At 38.6% G+C, this 21,157-nt stretch overlaps 1 protein-coding gene across 5 annotated transcripts in view; it reads left to right on the top strand.

The window, feature by feature from the left end:
* chst10 (carbohydrate sulfotransferase 10) overlaps positions 1-21,157 on the top strand; it is a 118,295-nt gene that overhangs the window by 64,578 nt on the left and 32,560 nt on the right. The window contains exon 1 of one of the 5 annotated variants that reach the window (XM_058775512.1): positions 17,377-17,503. The exons of 3 other annotated variants lie outside the window; for them this stretch is intronic. The gene's annotated coding sequence lies outside the window, so the exon portion shown is untranslated. Of the gene's footprint in view, positions 1-17,376; positions 17,504-20,411; positions 20,434-21,157 lie in introns of those variants that run through there. One more of the 5 variants, XM_058775521.1, reaches the window with a different exon arrangement.

The following is a 21,157-nucleotide window of genomic DNA, read 5'->3' as shown; positions in this document are numbered from 1 at the left end:
GTCAAGGCTCAAGAGCCCAACTAAAGCAGACACTGATCTCTAACATGGTTACTTCAAATGAAACAATAAATCAATATCTAAACCTTAGTTAATTCTCAATAAGATCTTCTGTAGATGTCTGACAGAAATAAAGTCAGTCTGGTTATTAATAAGTGGAGCTGGTGATGCTGTTTGTGGGGTTGTTTAATCAGATCTTGAGATTTAATGTATTTTATTTCAGTTGATTTCATCTAAGCATGTGTCTAAAGTCAGTTGTTGTTCTTGTGTTTCTCTTTCTGTCAGTGATTCTGTTTGTTAACAGCAGGTGTTCATCACTAATGCTCAATCAGCACTTAATTAATCACTTAATTACTTAACTGCAATGTATATCTTATTTTAGTGAACTCAACTGAAATAAGTTCAGAGTACTCATCACTATTAGTTTAAAAAAACTTAAATGTTTTAAGGCAATCAGTTTCCTCAAACTTTTGAGTTACCCTAACTTGTTGGGTTTTACAGTGCTTGACACTGCAGAAGTCTGGGCCATTTCTATTGAAAAAGAATAATAAAAATAAAAAACACTTATTTCAGTAATTTAATTTACATTAGGACTGTAAATATGGTCAAATAATTGTGATTACCCCTAATTTTGAGTATGCTGAGAGCTGTCTGTAATACGGGTGTCAAATCATAAACTTGCTTTTATTTACATCCTTAATTCTAGGGTCAATTAAACGACTGTTAAAGTTAATAGACACAAAACCTTGTGCAATATTCACATGGAGGCATTCCTGAAACAATTTAAGTATTTATTTAATCTTATTATTAAACACATTTATATAATTTTAAAGAGTAACATGAGTAATAAGGCATCTTAAAATGAACATAATGTACTACATTAGAATAAATTAACACGTTTAGAATTTATCTTACTATTAATTTATTATTTATAATGTGAAAAGAAAATACAGATAGATTCAGACATATCGTTCTAAATTAAAACTTAACTTTGTACATCTAGAAATATTTAGGACATTATTTACCCAAAATAGCATGCCATATGAATTGATAAAGACTGGTTTCAAGCATGCTCTGCCCATGGGCACTGAAGGAAATTGAAAGACTGACGGATTTACAGTTTAGCGTACTTTGCGAACAAAGTTTTTAAACGCGCTCTAATTTCACAGTTTTGCATTAGATAACGTCAATTAAATGACTGGTAAATGGTCCGCGTCTGCAAAAAGGCTTGACGCGACACGACACTTCAACACGGTGTTATGCGTCACAAAAAATAAATTGTTAGCGCATAAATGTTTAACAGTCCCACTATTACCATTTCAAAGCGCTCAATGCTTTCAAAAACAAATATAAATTTACCATTTGATGAATTATCTCCTCTGAGTAGAAAACCGCCCAAATGTGGCTACTTCAGACTAGGGGTCGACCGATTATCGGCCTGGCCGATTATCGGCACCGATATTAAGCATTTTTATGATTATCGGTATCGGTCATTTTTAAAACCGATGTGCCGATAAAATTATTTAATTTTGAAACGCGCTATTTGGCTCTGATGCAGCCTGTCAGAACTCACCACTCTGTGGCCTCGAGCAGTCTCCGCCCACCGCGCATCTGATTTGTTGGGAGTCACGAGTCAGACCAATCAATGTGGAAGACTAAGGCACTCTCACTGAAAGCGCTTGCTACAGTTTCAGTGATCATCACGCATCAGTTGTCTCTCAAAGGCAGCAGCAGACGTTGCTCAAGTTGCAATGAATCACAATCCACTACACTGAAGTTGCAAAACACCTCAATATTATCTATTTATGGTTTCCGCGATGGGAAAACGCAGACGGAATCGCGGAATCCAGTCGTATAAATGGAATTTACTGTATAACGCGGAGTCACAGAGTTCGTCAAAGTTTGGATGAACTAATCAAAAGTAGGTCAGTACACTTAAATCGACTCGCGCTATGGACTAGTATCTGTAAATATTAAGCTGCAAAAAGACTTATTTAAATATGAATTATGTATGTTCTGCTGTCTCTGTATATGTGAATGACACAGACACGCGGTTTTGATTACACACACACACACACACACACACACACACACACACACTGAAGTGCGCGACGCTCGCGGTGTTTTCAGCATCTGCCGTCTCAATAAATGAGGACATAAATACATGACCAACATCCCCAGAACTGCTCTGAGAGTTGCTTCATGAGCATTTGACCGTTTCATTTGAGTAAAACGATCGTCATATCACATACATAGGCTATACAGAAACTTAAGAGGTCCTCATGGCAACCCGTCAAAATAAAAGTTTGGTTTATCTAGTACTACTACTACAACAACAACTTTTGTTTAAAAGAATAATCACACAATACGCTATTTATTCCATGTTTTAATTTTAATGGTAAACCCATTTGTTTGCCAAAAAATTGAGTTTAACTCTCATTTGATTAAAAGATAACTGAAATTAATGTTTTATGGCTTCATTTGCACTGCACTGTAAATTAAAAGTAATCGAAATTACTGTCACATAGGCCAAGATTAAGTACTGTCACACAGGCCAAGATTATGACGACATAAATTGTGACATTTCAATAGGCTATTGAACCAAGTGTGCCTATAACAGGCTATTAGTGTTATAGTTTAATTAAAATAGTTGCAGTCTTCTTCACAACTTGTACAATGGAGCTATGAAGACAATTAAATGATTTACACTTTTATATTATAATTATGAGAGGTTATGCTATTCCACATACATTTCTAACATGTAAATTATTGAAGCCAAATACTTACATTTCCCCAAGCTATTTAGCTGTAGTACAGTATTCATAGGCTTAATCATGAAGCATGCAGTGGCCCCACTTTTAACTCTCTCTTTATATTACCCTTATTGTAGATGGATGCATGGAGGATGACAAGAGTAAGAAGTGCAATCAACACCAGGGAAGGCAGTTTTTGTCAGAGCCCTTGTTATTCTTAATTTTGACATTAATTTTCATTTTTACATTAGACATAATATATCGGTTAAACATATCGGTTATCGGTCCACTTGGTCTTTAATAATCGGTATCGGCATCGGCCCTGAAAAACACATATCGGTCGACCCCTACTTCAGACCTCATCTTCAGTGCCAGACTCGTATTAAAACCAGGCCTCGGCGGGAATGAAGGAGAGAGGATCCGTCAACGAACCAAAATGAAAGAAGCTAAAAGTATATACAGTGGGGCAAAAAAGTATTTAGTCAGCCACCAATTGTGCAAGTTCTCCCACTTAAAAAGATGAGAGAGGCCTGTAATTTTCATCATAGGTATACCTCAACTATGAGACAAAATGAGAAGAAAAAAAAATCCAGAAAATCACATTGTAGGATTTTTAAAGAATTAATTGGTAAATTCCTCTGTAAAATAAGTATTTGATCACCTACAAACAAGCAAGATTTCTGGCTCTCACAGACCTGTAACTTCTTCTTTAAGAGGCTCCTCTGTCCTCCACTCGTTACCTGTATTAATGGCATCTGTTTGAACTCGTTATCAGTATAAAAGACACCTGTCCACAACCTCAAACAGTCCAACTCCAAACTCCACCATGGCCAAGACCAAAGAGCTGTCAAAGGACACCAGAAACAAAATTGTAGACCCGCACCAGGCTGGGAAGACTGAATCTGCAATAGGTAAGCAGCTTGGTGTGAAGAAATCAACTGTGGGAGCAATTATTAGAAAGTGGAAGACATACAAGACCACTGATAATCTCCCTCGATCTGGGGCTCCATGAGATCTCACCCGTGGGGTCAAAATGATCACAAGAACTGTGAGCAAAAATCCCAGAAGCACACGGGGGGACCTAGTGAATGACCTGCAGAGAGCTGGGACCAAAGTAACAAAGGCTACCATCAGTAACACACTGCGCCGCCAGGGACTCAAATCCTGCAGTGCCAGACGTGTCCCCCTGCTTAAGCCAGTACATATCCGGGCCCGTCTGAAGTTTGCTAGAGAGCATTTGGATGATCCAGAAGAGGATTGGGAGAATGTCATATGGTCAGATGAAACCAAAATAGAACATTTTGGTAAAAACTCAACTTGTCGTGTTTGGAGGAGAAAGAATGCTGAGTTGCTTCCAAAGAACACCATACCTACTGAGAAGCATGGGGGTGGAAACATCATGCTTTGGGGCTGTTTTTCTGCAAAGGGACCAGGATGACTGATCCGTGTAAACGAAAGAATGAATGGGGCCATGTATTCGTGAGATTTTGAGTGAAAACCTCCTTCCATCAGCAAGGGCATTGAAGATGAAATGTGGCTGGGTCTTTCAGCATGACAATGATCCCAAACACACCGCCCGGGCAACGAAGGAGTGGCTTCGTAAGAAGCATTTCAAGGTCCTGGAGTGGCCTAGCCAGTCTCCAGATCTCAACCCCATCGAAAATCTTTGGAGGGAGTTGAAAGTCCGTGTTGCCCAGCGACAGCCCCAAAACATTACTGCTCTAGAGGAGATCTGCATGGAGGAATGGGCCAAAATACCAGCAACAGTCTGTGAAAACCTTGTGAAGACTTACAGAAAACGTTTGACCTCTGTCATTGCCAACAAAGGGTAAATAACAAAGTATTGAGATTAAATTTTGTTATTGACCAAATACTTATTTTCCACCATAATTTGCAAATAAATTCTTATTCTTACTCTTATTCTTATTCTTATTCTTACAAATCCTACAATGTGATTTTCTGGATTTTTTTTTTTCTCATTTTGTCTCTCATAGTTGAGGTATACCTATGATGAAAATTACAGGCCTCTCATCTTTTTAAGTGGGAGAACTTGCACAATTGGTGGCTGACTAAATACTTTTTTGCCCCACTGTATATAACATAAATTGTAAACACATTCCAAAAATTATTTTACACGTAAAATCACCTTATTTCAGGAAATCGAACCCGCATTAGAAACTTTCACACAGGCTAACCTTGCATCTAACGTTACACCTCACGAACTCAACACTGTAAACCTGACAAAAACACTCGCAGTTAGTAATTTCTAAATGTTAAGTTAAGTCGTGACGTATTGTCAAGTATGGTGACCCATACTCGAAATGGTGCTCTGCATTTAACCCATCCAAAGTACACACACACACACACACACACAGCAGTGGGCAGCCTTGCTCCAGCGCCCGGGGAGCAATTAGGGGTTCGGTGCCTAAGTCATGGTATCAAAGGTGGAGAGAGTGCTGTTCATTCACAATCCCCACCTTCAATTCCTGCCGGTGCGAGAATCGAACCAGCAACCTTCAGGTTACAAGCCCGACTCCCTAACCATTAGGCCACGACTACCCCAAATGTGTTCACCACCAATCATATTTTGAGTAAAATTATTAACAAAAAGTATTTCTCCCGTGTAATTTTATAAAGTGAAAAGCAATCCAACTTACCATCTCGGTCGCATGAAGATAAAATGGCGTCGTCGCTTTGCGAGGCAGTGGTCCTTGAAGGGCGGAGTCAGATAAATTTGGCGGGGTTTTTACACTTTCAGTGTAAAAGTGAAATTACATAAATATTACACCGTGTGACAACACTGAACATGAGTACTGTTTAACACTGTAGATTGTTAATTCAACTCTTTGGGAATTAATAACTTTTAACACTGCAAATATTACACTGCTGATTTTACTGTGTACATACATGCATACATACATACATTATACCAGGTAATATAACAACAAACATGGTGGCTGTTTTATTTAATTCAAATATTGTTTGAAATTTATTATAGGCCTACTGCTGGGTTAAATTAACCCAAAATGGGTTTTTAAATTAAAATCACACACAATATGACAACAACAAAGGCATCAGATAATAAAAGATGAAAATGTATTACACCAGTTCAGAAAAAAAGCAAAGCAACTGCATACTTATACAGCTTACACAGTTAAACCAAATTCTTATGAAAAGCTTAATATTGAATTACTTGTTTAAGAACAAATGTAAGATTTTTTTTCAATTTGTTCATGTTTTTCACCCACTGAAAAACATGGGTGAAAACTTGCAACTCTCATGCAAAACTCGCGCAATTGACACATTTCTCATGCTCTCATGCCATACATCCATTTTTTCATGCATTCAAAAGCACCTTCATTTAAAACTGTAATAATAGGATATTGCCAAAACATATTTGGTAAAGACTCCTGTGCACATTTGTGTTTGTGCTCTGTAAAAGATCTCGCCAAAAGATTCTATTTACAACGCGTTTTCGTAGTGCTGAGCAGTGTGGCCATTAACAGACATATCTGTTGATTTCTTGAACACCTGTGATTGGACATTGCATTCACTCTAAACGCTGGATTTTTTTCCCACACACTTGCGAATCCTCTCACAACGCAATGTAAATATCATTGATTATAACAGAACTTTGTGAGATCACGATGAACTGAAGTAAGTGACACCTTTTTAGTGATTATAAAGTATAGCTATTTGTGCACTTTCCAGGCTAAATATAATCCGTTCAGTTTCTGGAGTGACATATACATCCCTCATGAATGCGGGATTAATTTTCGAATGGGAGAAAAATATAATTTCTCAAAACAGATGTTCAAGCAATGCAGACTAATAGATTAATAGAGAAATATTTGAAATTCATGTCGAAATATTTTTAAAATGCAGTTGCAATTATTTATAGTAGTAGCTAATGACTAGTAAATCTTTCAATTCTTATACTGTATATTGCCATTCTCGCTGTGGTAAAAATTTAATAGGTTTGCAGCACTGCAGCAGTTATTTTACATGATGTTATGATGAAAACAGTATGACAAAATGTCCAGATGTCAGACAAAACTGCTGACTGGTGTTTTATATATATATATATATATATATATATATATATATATATATATATATACCCCAAATAACCACCCCCCACCCCCTTACCAAACCCGCTGAATCACTCCAAGTTGAACTCAAAAGTTGGCAGCCCTGTGAATAAGTTAAACTATTATGGTCAAACCGTCACGCCAATAAACACACAGGCTAAAAAGCCTGTAATAAACACTGAAAGCCAAGATTAAACTGTGTATTATAGCAAACGGACAGGATTTTACCGTCTTTGATTTTACCATTTTGATCCACGTCCTCAAGCACCATTTTGACTAGTTCAATTCCGGCTTTACCGCTCAATGTTGTGAGAACATACTTGGACAAAACCCTTCAGTTTTAGAAAAACACATTCCAGTCAGTTTCAAAAATCTCTCTCCTCTTCTCTTTGGTTAGTTTTCTTGTATTTTCAACACATTTCTGTCATGAGCACCAAAAACACAGACTCATCTCAAGCGCCATTCCAGCTGTTTCCAGTTCGCGCTCAGCACATTCACTGGTCCAGTTTTAAAGGAACACACTCCAGACAGTTTCAAAGTTGTCTCTCATCTGCGCTTTGATTGGTTTTCTCCTATCTTCCACACTTCTTCCCATCTTAATCACCTCAAATACGGATTTCAGCTCACACAGAAACTTGCGTTTGAACTCGCATGACTTGCTGCATGTTCTCTTTCACGTACTGATATCAACCCAAATTGGGTCAAATCTAGGGTGACTGAAGTGTCGTCTGCCGCAGTTCAAAGAACAAAACGCAGTGCCACAGTTTGATTCCAGAGTAGGTTTTATTTTTTAATGGAATAAAACCGAAAACTCGTTTGCAAAGGAGTTCTCTCGAATGCTCTTTGTCTCTCGTATATATACTCAAAAATTAACAAGGGGAGGGGGTTTCTATACATTGAACCACACGTATACCATTCTATATTTTGCTAGTGTACGTAATTCTATCTGTCCCATAGGAGAGAAGACCATCCTGACTTTGTTATGGTAAAGGGGAAAAAGCCCCCTCCTCATTTCTTCCAGATCTGCTTTGCCACGTACACATTTTGACACAAAGGCCTTCAGAATATATTGAAAGATTCAATAGATACATTTTTGGCAAAATTCACCTTGATTACGTCTAAGTAATTCTGATTAATATCAATAAAAATCTTCTACATTCCTCCCTTTGAGACTTCATTAAGTCTCACAATTTGTTTACGTCTACCCAGAGTGCTACTTCATAATTCAGTCCTTTTAGCTAACACTATCTAGTGACTAAGTAAGTCACACAGGTTTACCATCGACTAAATGAAGCGGCAGCACTCTGGAGGAGAATCAGGACCAAACGTCTCTCTCCACCTTTGATTAAAAGAGAGTAAAAGATTCTGTCTCCTTTCTTCTTTTATAGTAAAATACAATGTTAAAAGCATGAGCGTGCAATCGGTTCAGCGCTTGCCTGTGGTTGTCACAGATATGTATATCAAACACATAAAAACACTTAAAAACACATTCAAAACATAATACATTGAATATTCCAAGAAACAATAGTTCGGATCCGTTGATCTTCAGCCCAGATACTTTGCGCATCGTAGAGGGCCATACTTGGGCAGAGGTTAGGCTAGCACTTACACCCAGGATATGGCTCATCCTTACATCTCTTTTTCATAGTCATCAGAGTCGCTGGATCCATCATCCGAAGTTTGCTCATTTAAGATCAGCTTGTTTAGCAATCCTTCATAATATTCATCCAAGTTTCTTTCTGTGATTATTCGCTGTATTGTTTGGGACTTTTATCATCTCCATTTGTTTCACAGTAGCATTGACGACTAATGTTCTTAGTATAGGTAATACACAACAAAATAATAAACCTCCTATCATTATGGCAACTCCTAAAAACATTCCTAGTTTAGCAAACCATGCTCCCCAAGCTCCCAACCTTAGATCAAACCAATCCCACATTTTCTCGTCTGTCCCAGCATTAGTTTTAAGTTCAACCCTTAAGTTTTTCAATTTGGTCATTACTTCTGTGAATGCTCCTTCTGGAGCAGTATTATTTGGTATGAAAGTACAGCATTGATCCCCAAACATAACACAGACTCCTCCCTTTTCAGCTAACAAATAGTCCAAAGCTATTCTGTTTTGCCATGTCATTCGGCTTGTTGCATCTAATTGTTCTCCTAAAAGTGATAAGGCGTCATCAGTGTAATTAATAAATCTTTGCTGGTTGTAATAGATATAATTGATCCATTCTGTATTTTTATTTTGCGCAATCCAAATGAATATTGATTCAAATCCAGATTTAACTTCGTCTCTTGCTTTAAATTCATAAGGTATACCTCTCGGTTGACCAATTGAATCTATATAAACTGCAGGGTCTTTTTCATAAGCTCTTTTCGATCTAGATTTCTCTTCTTTTGTTTCTCCTTCATCCAAAGAGATGTGACTCATTTTATGTGTCAACATAACCCTAGTACATAATCCTGACCATTTTTCTGGCAATGTTGTCAAAAGGCCATATTCTAATCCACACATCCACCATATGTCTGCCAATGGAATATCAATGTCATCAAATATAGGTGGTGGGCCCTCTTTTACCACTAAATAGTCAACTGTGCATCGCGGTATTTGCCATATTTTGCTACACTTTCCTTTAAATCTTCCTACGTCAACATTTCCCTTTTTCTCATAACATTCAAATTCCTGATCTGCCATTAATTGTATTCTTCCTTGTGGCTTTTGTATTTTTGTTTCTTGTATAATAGGCCATTTACGGGTACGTTCACATTGCAATTCAGTAGCTTCTCTGTAAATCGTTGTGGATTGGAGAAACTGGCACCAATATGGGCAAAATGCCATTTTTTGGGTACAGTTTCTAAAGACATTTATCGCTTTACCTCTTTCAATAAAACATTTACCTCCCATTTTTAATACATCTAACCCCATTACGTTTGACAGTCCTGGACATGTCTTAAACCATTCATCATGAAATATTTTGCAACTAGAACTGTGTATAGGTATTGGTACAATATATAAAATCGGTCTCGCTTCAAGGCAAACTATGCAGTTTTCCCATTCTTCTTTTTCAGCTGTGTAATTTACCCATTTATACCAACTATTATCTTCTGCCTTTTCCCATAATATATCTGAATTGCCTTTAATAGTGATGTTATAATTGTCATCTGCAATGTGTCTATTTTGTCTAGATATTTTTTCCTCCTCTACTTGTGCTTGTTCATTTTGGATTAAGTTAAAGTCACTGCTAGATTCATTTGCGGGCTGAAAAGTCAATTCTTGGGAAGTCTGGTTGCTGTTGGTTACCTCTTGTGTTTGTAACTGAAGGGCAGTCTGATTGCTCTCTGTTGGTGGAGCTTGGATTTGCATTTGTTGAGAAGTTTGGTTGTTTTCTATTATTGTAGCTAGGGGTTGCATTTGGTGAGAAGTCTGGTTGTTTTCTATTATTGGAGCTTGGGGTTGCATTTGGAGAGAAGTCTCTGATTGCTTTCTATGGGTTGAGCTTGAAGTTGCATTATTAGATACATTAAGCATAAGAGGATCTCCAAACACATTGTCTGTTTCGTTCCCTTCCCTCTCCTGTTCCTCTGACAGGACAACTGGAACTCCTTGTGAAACCTTTTCTGTGCTGTCTTTGGTTTGCACTTCATCCTGTGTTTCAGGTTCCTCCTTGTCACTTTCTGTCGCGTTGTCAAGTAAAGTCAAGTCACCTTTATTTATATAGCGCTTTTACAATACAGATTGTGTCAAAGCACTTAACAGTATCAAATTGGAGGATAGAGTGTCAGTAATGTATAATGATAAGATTAAACACTCAATTTTCAGTTAAAGGCATTTCATTATTGAATTCAGAGATGTCATTGTCTAGCTCAGTTTAGTTTAAATAGTATCTGTGCAATCAAATCGGCGATAATCGCTAGAAATTAAGTGTCCCCAACTGAGCAAGCCAGAGGCGACAGCGGCAAGGAACCAAAACTCCCTCTGTGACAGAATGGAGAAAAAAAAAACCTTGGGAGAAACCAGGCTCAGTCGGGGGGCCAGTTCTCCTCTGACCAGACGAAACCCGCAGTTCAAAAGTTTATATTTCTATTTTAATTTTGTTGCAATTTCTAACAATAGTAGTATTATGTAGTTAGGTATTTTATTATATTTTAGTTATTTTGTTATTTTTGGTTGATATATCTGGGGATATATCTCTGGGGGTCATCTGGGTGTCCTGGTCTCCGCTGACGATCAGGGCTGTAGACATCATCTCTTGGTGCTGATCCACCATCTGATCGGATACGGACTGAGAAACAGACTAGGAAAGAAACAGACAAATATTAGCGTAGATGCCATTCAACTTACGATGTAACGAGTACATCGTGTGTTATGGGGAGTGTTCGGTTCCAGTTGATCTAATTAATGCAGCCTAACAATCCTTTAACGGATTTGAATAATAGAAGCGTATTAATGTGTTATGTAAGCCAGGCTAAAGAGATGGGTCTTTAATCTAGATTTAAACTGACAGAGTGTGTCTGCCTCCCGAACAGTGTTAGGTAGACTGTTCCAGAGTTTGGGTGCTAAATAGGAATAGGATCTGCCGCCGCAGTCGATTTTGATATTCTAGGTATTATCAAGCGGCGGAGTTTTGAGAACGCAGCGGACGTGGAGGACTATAATGCGATAAGAGCTCGCTCAAGTACTGAGGAGCTAAACCATTCAGGGCTTTATAAGTAATTAACAAGATTTTAAAATCTATCCGATGCTTGATAGGGAGCCAGTGCAGTGTTGACAGAACCGGGCTAATATGGTCATACTTCCTGGTTCTAGTAAGGACTCTAGCTGCTGTATTTTGGACTAACTGTAGTTTGTTGATCAAGCGTGCAGAACAACCACCCAATAAAGCATTACAATAGTCTAACCTTGAGGTCATAAACGCATGAATTAACATTTCTGCATTTGACGTTGAGAGCATTGGTCGCAATTTAGATATGCTTTTGAGATGAAAAATGCAGTTTTACAGATGCTAGAAACATGGCTTTCAAATGACAGATTGCTATCGAACAGCACACCTAGGTTCCTGACTGATGAAGAAGAATTGACAGAGCAGTCAAGTGTTAGATAATGTTCTAGGTTACATGTGGGGTTTTAGGTCCGATAATTAACACCTCTGTTTTTCAGAATTTAGCAGTAAAAATTACTCGTCATCCAGTTTTTATATCGACTATGCATTCCGTTAGTTTCTCAATTTGGTGTGTTTCACCGGACGCGAAGAAATATAGAGCTGAGTATCATCAGCATAACAGTGAAAGCTAACACCATGTCTCCTGATAATATCTCCCAAGGGTAACATATAGGCGTGAAATGTAACGGCCCTAGTACTGAGCCTTGAGGTACTCCATACTGCACTTGTGATCGATATGATACCTCTTCATTCACTGCTACGAACTGATGGCGGTCAGATAAGTACGATTTGAACCATGCTAAGGCACTTCCACTAATGCCAACAAAGTTTTGTAGTCTATTCAAAAGAATGTTGTGGTCGATAGTGTCGAACGCAGCACTAAGATCCAGTAGAACTAATAAAGAGATACAACCACGATCAGATGATAGAAGCAGGTCATTTGTAACTCTAATGAGAGCAGTCTCAGTACTATGATACAATCTAAATCCTGACTGGAATTCCTCACAGATATCATTTTTCTCTAGGAAGGAATATAATTGTGAGGATACTACCTTTTCTAGTATCTTTGACAGAAAAGGAGATTTGAGATCGGTCTGTAATTAACTAGATCTTTGGGGTCAAGTTGTGGTTTTTTAATGAGAGGCTTAATAACAGCCAATTTGAAGGTTTTGGGGACATATCCTAATGACAATGATGAATTAATAATAGCCAAAAGAGGATCTATGACTTCTGGAAGCAGAACTTTTAGTAGTTTAGATGGAATCGGGTCTAACATACATGTTGTTGGTTTAGATGATTTAACAAGTTTATACAATTCTTCCTCTCACACAGTAGAGAATGAGTGGAATTGTTCCTCAGGGGGTCTATAGTGCGCTATCTGATGCGATACTGTAGCTGACGGCTGCAGGGATACAATTTTATCTCTGATAGTATCGATCTTGGAAGTGAAGTAGTTCATAAAGTCATTACTGCTATGCTCTTGGGAAATGCCAACACCTGTTGATGCTTGATTTTTCGTTAATTTAGTTACTGTATTGAATAAATACCGGGGGTTATGTTTGTTTTCTTGTAGAAGAGACGAAAAGTAATCAGATCTAGCAGTTTTTAATGCTTTTCTGTAGGATAGGGTACTTTCCCGCCAAGCTAAACGAAATACCTCTAATTTAGTTTTCCTCCAGCTGCGCTCCATTTTCCGGGCTGCTCTCTTTAGGGTGCGAGTGTGCTCATTATACCACGGTGTTGGACTCTTATCCTTAATCTTCCTTAAGTTGTCTACCTGTCTGTTTTCCTCCCTTTCTGTCTTTTTCTTGGGAACTCTCGTGCAGTGGTTTAGATGATACCAAGTTGTACTGCCCTCCACTTGCACTGCTGTCGGAGTTGCTCTCACCACTGTGTACGGGCCTTCTCTCCTCGGCTCATTCCATTTCCTTCGGAACACCCTCAGATATACTTGGTCACCTGGAACAACTGGACACGTTGTCTCCGTTTCCTCGCTGGGCTCCTTTCTTTTTTCCTGTGAATAGATAGCTTTATGTATGGCAGTTAGTTTCTTCATATATGAACGAAGTTCCATTTGTAACTGCTCTAGAGGCGGTCCTTTGTAGGGACCTCTACAATGTGGCACCGGCATAGGCCGACCTGTACGCATCTCATGAGGTGTTAAATGCGCGGTGCGGTTAGTTTGCATGCGATAGCTCATTAGTGCTAGAGGCAAAGCATCAATCCAATTAAGTTTAGTACTTTCACATATTTTGTTTATTTTGGCCTTGATAATTCCATTCATTTTCTCTACCTGTCCTTGACTTTGAGGATGGTAAATGCAACCTAGTCTTTGTTTTATTCTTAATTGTTGCAACACTTGTTTTACCGTTTTTTGTATGAATGCCGAACCATTATCTGAACTTATTTCTGATGGTATCCCAAATCTAGGAATTACTTCTCTTGTTAGAAATTTGATTACTGTCCCTGCTCCTAGATCTGCTGACGGTACTGCCTCCACCCATTTGCTAAATCTGTCAACGATCACCAACATGTATCTTTTACCTTGTACCCGTTTTATCATGTCCACGTAGTCAACGACCAGATGTTTAAAAGGCCCATCCGGTACCGGTATATGCCCTATGGGTGTCGTTATCCCTTTTCTCACATTGTACTTTGCACAAATTTCGCATGTAGACAAGAATTCATCCACTGTTGCATACAAATAAGGAGACCAATATCCTTGCTTTTTAATTTTTCTTACCACTTCCCCCCTTGCGCAATGGTCAAAACCATGCGCATCTGCGATAAGAATATTCAAAAGTGAAATTGGCGCCACCATGTGTCCTTCATGTGTACGCCAAATCTCTTGTGAGTCTTTTTTGGCCCCCCTCTGGTGCCACATTGACTGTTCGTAAGGGCCTGCTTGTTGCTGAATTCGAATTATGTCATCCAATTGAGGTTGAGGTTCTATAAGTACTACAGGTGTTAATACTGCTATTTGACATCCAGCAGCCTTTTTAGCCTGTAGATCCGCTGCATTGTTTCCCTTAATGACATAATCATTTCCTTTTTTATGTGCTTGACATTTGATTATTGCTAATCTTTTCGGTAGCATCATAGCAGAAATTAATTGCCCTATTTGATCACCGTGTTGGATGGGAGTCCCATCACTCTTTTTGAAACCTCTTTGTTTCCACACGGCACCAAATAGGTGACATACACCGTGAGCATATGCTGAATCAGTGAAAATGTTAGCAGTTTGTCCCTCTGCTAACTGACATGCAGCTGTAAGAGCTTTCAATTCAGCTAATTGAGCAGAACAAGGTTGTACACATTGCTGTGATATTACTGGTACAAATTCTTTCTTGTCCTTCTTCATCACTGAATATCCTGTATGATTTCCTTCATGGTCTCTAAAGCTAGAACCATCTACAAAGTAAGTGACTTCTGCTTCAGAAATGGGTGTCGACTCAAGATCTGGTCGTAATATGGTAAATGCCAATGACTCATTCACACAATCATGAGGTTTTCCTTCAAAAGACAAAGGGATCAAGTCAGCTGGATTGACTGTATGACATCGCTTAATAGTTACATCTGGATACGTAAGTAATGAGGAATAGGCCAAAATTCGAGCCTGTGTTAGAACAAATTTTCCCTGCTCTAACAATTCCAGTTTTGTGATGAGTGTAAATAGTTACTGGGTACCCCATAGTTATGGTGGATGCTTTTTCATAAGCATAATATACTGCCGCTAGGCCTTGTTGGTAGCATGGAGGGTATCCCTGTGCAACATTATCCAGCTTTGTGCTGTAATAAGCTACAGGCTGTTTTTTCCTCCCACTGCAAGTTTCCTGCATTAGTACAGCTGATGCATACCCATCAGCTCTGTTAGACACATAGAGGTGAAACATTTTATTATAATTGGCTGTTCCTAGGGCAGGTGCCTGTTGTAATTCTTTTTTTTATTGTTTCAAATGCCAGTATTGCATCTGTGTTCCATATTAATGGATTACGTAGATGCTGAATCCCTGCCTGTTTCATCATTTCTCTCAATGGTCCTGTTTTTACTGCATAGTCTTCTATCCAGTCTGAACTAAAGCCAGTCATTCCTAAAAAAGTCATCATTTGTCCTACTGTTTGAGGCATCTGCGTTTTACTTATACCTTCTAATTGAGAGGGTGCTATAGCACGTGTGCCATAGGCAATCAATCTTCCTAAGTATTCAACTTGAGGTTGACAATACTGTATTTTATCTTTGGACACTTTGTGTCCTCCCTGAGCCAATTTTGTTAAGACTTTAATTGAGTTGCTTTGACATTGTTCTAACGAAGAACTACAAACGAGTAAATCATCTAAGTACTGTATTAGCGTTCCATCTATTTCAAGATCTTCTAGATCGGCTTTTAGCACTTGATTGAATATGTGTGCCGAATGCTTAAATCCTTGAGGAATTCTTGCATAACTATACTTTTTTCCTGCATAGGTAAACGCAAACAGGTATCTACTCTCCTCTGCTAATGGCACGCTGAAGTAGGCGGAGCAGAGATCAATTACGGTAAAGTATTTAGCATCAGGAGGGACGTGCGTTAGTAACGTGTGTGGGTTTGGCACATCAGCTGGCAAATCTTCAACTATTTCATTGATTGCTCGTAAATCATGAACAAGACGCCATCGGTTTTTGTCTGCTTTTAGTATAGGTATAATTGGAGTGTTACAGTAACTAGATGTTTCTGTTAAAACTCCTGCCTTCACTAAACCTTCAGTATTGTCTTTTATGCCTGCCTCAGCCTCTGGTTTCAAAGGATATTGTGCTTTTCTGGGTAGACGTGCATTTGGTTTAAGTTGGACTCTTACTGGATTAGCTGATTTTATTAATCCTACATCAGTATCATGTTGTGACCACAATTCAGTTGGTACCTGTCTCTCCATTTCCCTAAACAATTCAGTCTCAGTATTGTTTAGTAATTCAGATGTTGTGGTCATCTGTGTTAAATTCTTTTGATTGATTACTACTTCCTGTGGAATACCCAGCAAACTGGTTGCACACAAAATTTTGATGTAATTTTTGTCAGCTGAATGAAAAATCAACGGATGTTCTGTTGATTCCCATTTGCTCTTTCCTGCTTCTCTCATCATTGGTCCTAAATCTTTTGTTTCCCAGTTTTTTCCTACATATATCGCAATATGTGGGACAGAATCAGTTACATTGAACCATTTTTCTACAAATTCACTGTTTGGAATATTTAAAGCTGCTCCTTGTTTACCTATTATGATATACTCAGAGACTGTCTCGACTTTTTGACCTTTTGTTTCTTCCTGCCATTTCTGTTCTATTTTTTCATCTCTGTCCTGATCATAGATCATTGTACAATGAAATTCTGATTTTGTTAACCGTGCTTCAGGAATCTGTGCTTCAATAAACTTTCCCCATTTGTTTACTGTCTGTCTCACATCTTGTTCTATCTGTCCTATCCAATAGACATTTGCTTTTGGCTCTGTAACTACCATTTACATTTCTGTTCCTATTGCATGGATAAATATTCCTTCTGGAGAACACCAAATTTGTAACCCCAATCTGCATAATGCGTCTCTTCCTAACAAGTTGATAGGAGTTTGATTTGATACAAGAATGGGCATTGTTATACTTTGATTTTTTGTTTGTAGACACACTGGAGCTGTCATTGGAATTAATTGCATTTGTCCCGAGAATCCTACTGTCTTTGTGAATTTTCCAGACAAGGGGAGATGTGAAGCATATTTTGAATTTAAGCAAGTAAAAATTGCTCCTGTGTCTAACATCATGGGTGTGTCTTTACCCTCTATTTTAATTTGCATAATAGGCTCTTGATCTGTTTTAGTTGTTAACATTGGTAACCGGTTCTCCCCTGTAGGATTCTCTGGGCACCCCTAGTATCCCTGATTTGGTCCCCTCCACGGATTAACAGGGCCTTCTCCTGTACCTCGAATGGACTGCTGCCAACCTTCTTCTCTGCTCCCTCGAGGGTACTGCTGGTATGACAAGGTGGGACAATTATATCGGATATGTCCTGGCTGATTGCAGATCCAGCATAAATCTGGAAGGCCAGTATAAGGTCTGCCTCTTCCTCTCTGGCCTCTCTGCATTGGTCTTTTTCTCCACCCCACTGGAGCTGGCTGTTGAGGGTAAACATTAATTACAGGTACAGGAAGCTGGTGTGTGTTCGGAGGGCCTGCAGTAGAAGGGCTTGGCTGAATAGTTGGTTGCGGAGCACTTACAGGAGACATAACTGTCATTTGTTCCTCTCCTTCTTTTATTATCGGAGCTTGAATCTTTCGTTTATTTTTCTTTGTCAGCTCTTCAAGCTGTAGTTGAGTTAGCTTGCGCTGTAGCTCTTTCTCTTGGGTCTTGAACTTTAGTTCATTCTTTCTGTGTTGCTCCACTGCATGTGTCACATGATCACAAAATTCTTTATGAGTTTTTGAGTTCAAGCCAGCAACATCATCTAGCCTGCTCTTTACGGCTAGAGGCATGGCATCAATTACAGCTTGTCTGAATAACGTAGCCATCAGAGGATCCCCCTCAGGATTTATTTCAGTCTCTTGTTTCCAGTTTTTCAACTGTCTCTGGATATACACGGCCGGATTTTCAGTATCTCCCAGCTGAGCTCCTCTAAGAGTCTTAGGGTCCAGCCTGTTCGGATACTCCAGTCGCAATGCTTGCCATACTGTTGGACGAAATGCATCAAAAACAATTCCATCCATATTGTGAGAGTTCACTGCTCTGTCTAGAGCGGCTGCTTGCAAAATTTCATCCAGCTTTGCCCCTCCTATTATTTTTGCCAACAATGCTTTAATGTCTCCCACAGCCAAAAGTTTGCCCATAGTTTCCTCCTCAAAATCTTTGATCCATCTGCCAGCCCCGTCATTCATTTCCGGAAGATGCGTCACCAGTCCTGAGAGGTCCTGAGAGGCCCAAGGGACGTATTGTCCCTGCGCACCTTTAATTAAAATAGGAAGTTGTGCAGCCAGTGGTCTAAGTGTTCCTTTTTCTCTGCCTTGCTCCCATTTTCTTGTATCAAATATTTCTCCTTCAACATTAATTTCCTCATTGCTGTCAAACAGCTTACTTCTCTGTCTCTCCAACTCATTTTCCTTTTGAATTTTTTTGCCTGATTCTCTGATTTTTTGACCCAACTCCTGTTCAATCATTTCTACTTGTGCTTTAATTTCACGATCTTTTCTCCTTAATCTTTCTAACACTTCCTAGTATCTTGTTTTACCTTCCTGGTCTGATTTCATCTGGTTTAAAGCTAAACGTGCTTGCTCATAACAGTCCATAGGTAAATACCCCTCCTTCTCCTTTTTCTGTTCTCTGCTCCCTGCTTTTACATCTGGTTCAAATTCAACTTGACCTTCGACCTCTATTTCCCCCATCACATCTACCTTCCCCTTGAGAAGCGGTAATAGCCTTTCTCCTGACATATAAGGAGGAGGTTGAGAAAATAGCATCTCTTTTTTGCATGTTTCTTTATCTGCTTCCTTTAAAATTTTCCTGGCCTGCTTTAGATTTTTTAAGGTGTTCTCACCTTCCTTTTTAAACATAGCCAACACTTCTTGTTCTTTCTCTCTCTTTCTCTCTCTTTTTTCACGCTTTTTATTGACACATTTTGGTTTATAGTTTTTTGCCAGAGTTTCCATTTCCTCACACAACGCTGATGTATATACTCTTTCTTTATATTTTTCTTTTCAACTTTATTTTATGATCACACAGTATTCATAAAACTTTCAATAATTTTTTATTTATTTATTTTTTCCTATTATCTATTGCCTCTTCTGTTTACTGTTTATTAGTTTTAATGTTCTTTATTTAATTTCTTATCTTAATATCTCTTCTCCACAGCGCTGCTTTTAGAAATTTTTCTCTCTCTCTCTCTCTTTACACAGACACCCAACATAAGATCTTATAACACATCTGGATTCAATCTTTATTGACCCTATTCCTATAAACACTCATACCACTAAGTCCCTTTATTCAGTCAGGGTTCATCTATTCACACTTTATCCCTTTATCTAAGGGCTTATCAATCATACTTTACCCCTTTAATTTTTTAAAGGGTTTATTCTTTCAATCAAACCTCTTGGGCAGGACAAGAGCTGCGGCCCCCCTCCACTTGGGAAAAAGGCACACTTCTCTTCTCAAACCCAATCGGAATTTATTCGTTTTTCATTCACTCTCAGTTTTTCACACTCACACGCATTCTGACGCGGACACAGTTTCAAACATTCTTCAAAACAAAACAACAAAACAAAGCTTTTTCTCTCGAGTATCCACCTGCTCCAAAACTCTGGTTCTCTCACTGTAATCCCTCCTTTCTCTCTTTTGAAGTAAAATAACCAGCTTTTGTCAGGAATTTTTTCTTCGCCTACCCATCTCAGACCCCTGTAATCTTACAACTTTTTTTTGTCTTTTTTAATTTAATCAGGGCGGTATCGTAGGTCTTGCGCGCTCTCTTCCTCAAATCTGTTTCGAATTTATTTCTGGCCCTTCAGGCTCAGACTAAATAACCACAGATCATTGCTAGCAATGTAAAATCTGCCTGCACTTCCTAATTTCAGTTTAAGTTCTTTATCAAGGCCTCAAACAATAAACCAGATAATGCATGCAGTTATTTCTTCTGGAATAAAACTCCCTTTTATGTTTTTTCACTTCTTTTTAAATTTGGTAATTTTTGGAAGAGCAAAATTTAAGTGACCTTACCACTAAGAACAGATTTTGCAAACAACACATAACTATATAAGAAAAAACGCTTACCTGATTAATTAGTGGCCACTTTTTATATGTTGTTCATCAGAATCTGCTCAGAGTAGCTGTCCTCTCCGTTGCTCTTTTCCAGGTCCCATCTGGGGTGCCAATTGAAGTGTCGTCTGCCGCAGTTCAAAGAACAAAACGCAATGCCAGAGTTTGATTCCAGAGTAGGTTTTATTTTTTAATGGAACCACACGTATACCATTCTATATTTTGCTAGTGTACGTAATTCTATCTGTCCCATAGGAGAGAAGACCATCCTGACTTTGTTATGGTAAAGGGGGAAAAAGCCCCCTCCTCATTTCTTCCAGATGTGCTTTGCCACGTACACATTTTGACACAAAGGCCTTCAGAATATATTGGAAGATTCAATAGATACATTTTTGGCAAAATTCACCTTGATTACGTCTAAGTAATTCTGATTAATATCAATAAAAATCTTCTACATGACCATATTTTAGTTTTCAAAAAAGAGGACAGTGGGGGCAGGATACAGACGGGGGGGTGGGGTTGTTGGGTTTGAGGGGGGTTAACGTAGCCCCTAAAGTAGCGCAATGACCATATGCCAAATATCAAAACTCAAAATATGTCATTTCCATACCTAAACTACATATTTGACAGTCACCGTTATGCAGATTGATCATAAACACAGCTAAGGCTTCCTACCAGCATCCTTCAAACTTAACGTCTACCACAGTTTTATCATAGGTAGAATGCAAAATGTTTCAATACAAGCATTTCAGTCAAATGTAATTTATGCAATATTTCAAACCTTTAACCCACCGGAGAAAATCAACCCTCCGCAATAGTTTAAAATCAGCCCAATTCCGTGCAAAAAAAATGCGGATTTGGCAACCCTGCATCCAAAGTGATTTAAATGCTCTGCGTATT

Source organism: Onychostoma macrolepis, chromosome 01 (genome assembly GCF_012432095.1).
Source record: "Onychostoma macrolepis isolate SWU-2019 chromosome 01, ASM1243209v1, whole genome shotgun sequence".
NCBI classification, from domain to species: domain Eukaryota; kingdom Metazoa; phylum Chordata; class Actinopteri; order Cypriniformes; family Cyprinidae; genus Onychostoma; species Onychostoma macrolepis.
The sequence above is the reverse complement of the archived record's forward strand: the minus strand, read 5'-3'. Positions and strand labels throughout refer to the sequence as shown.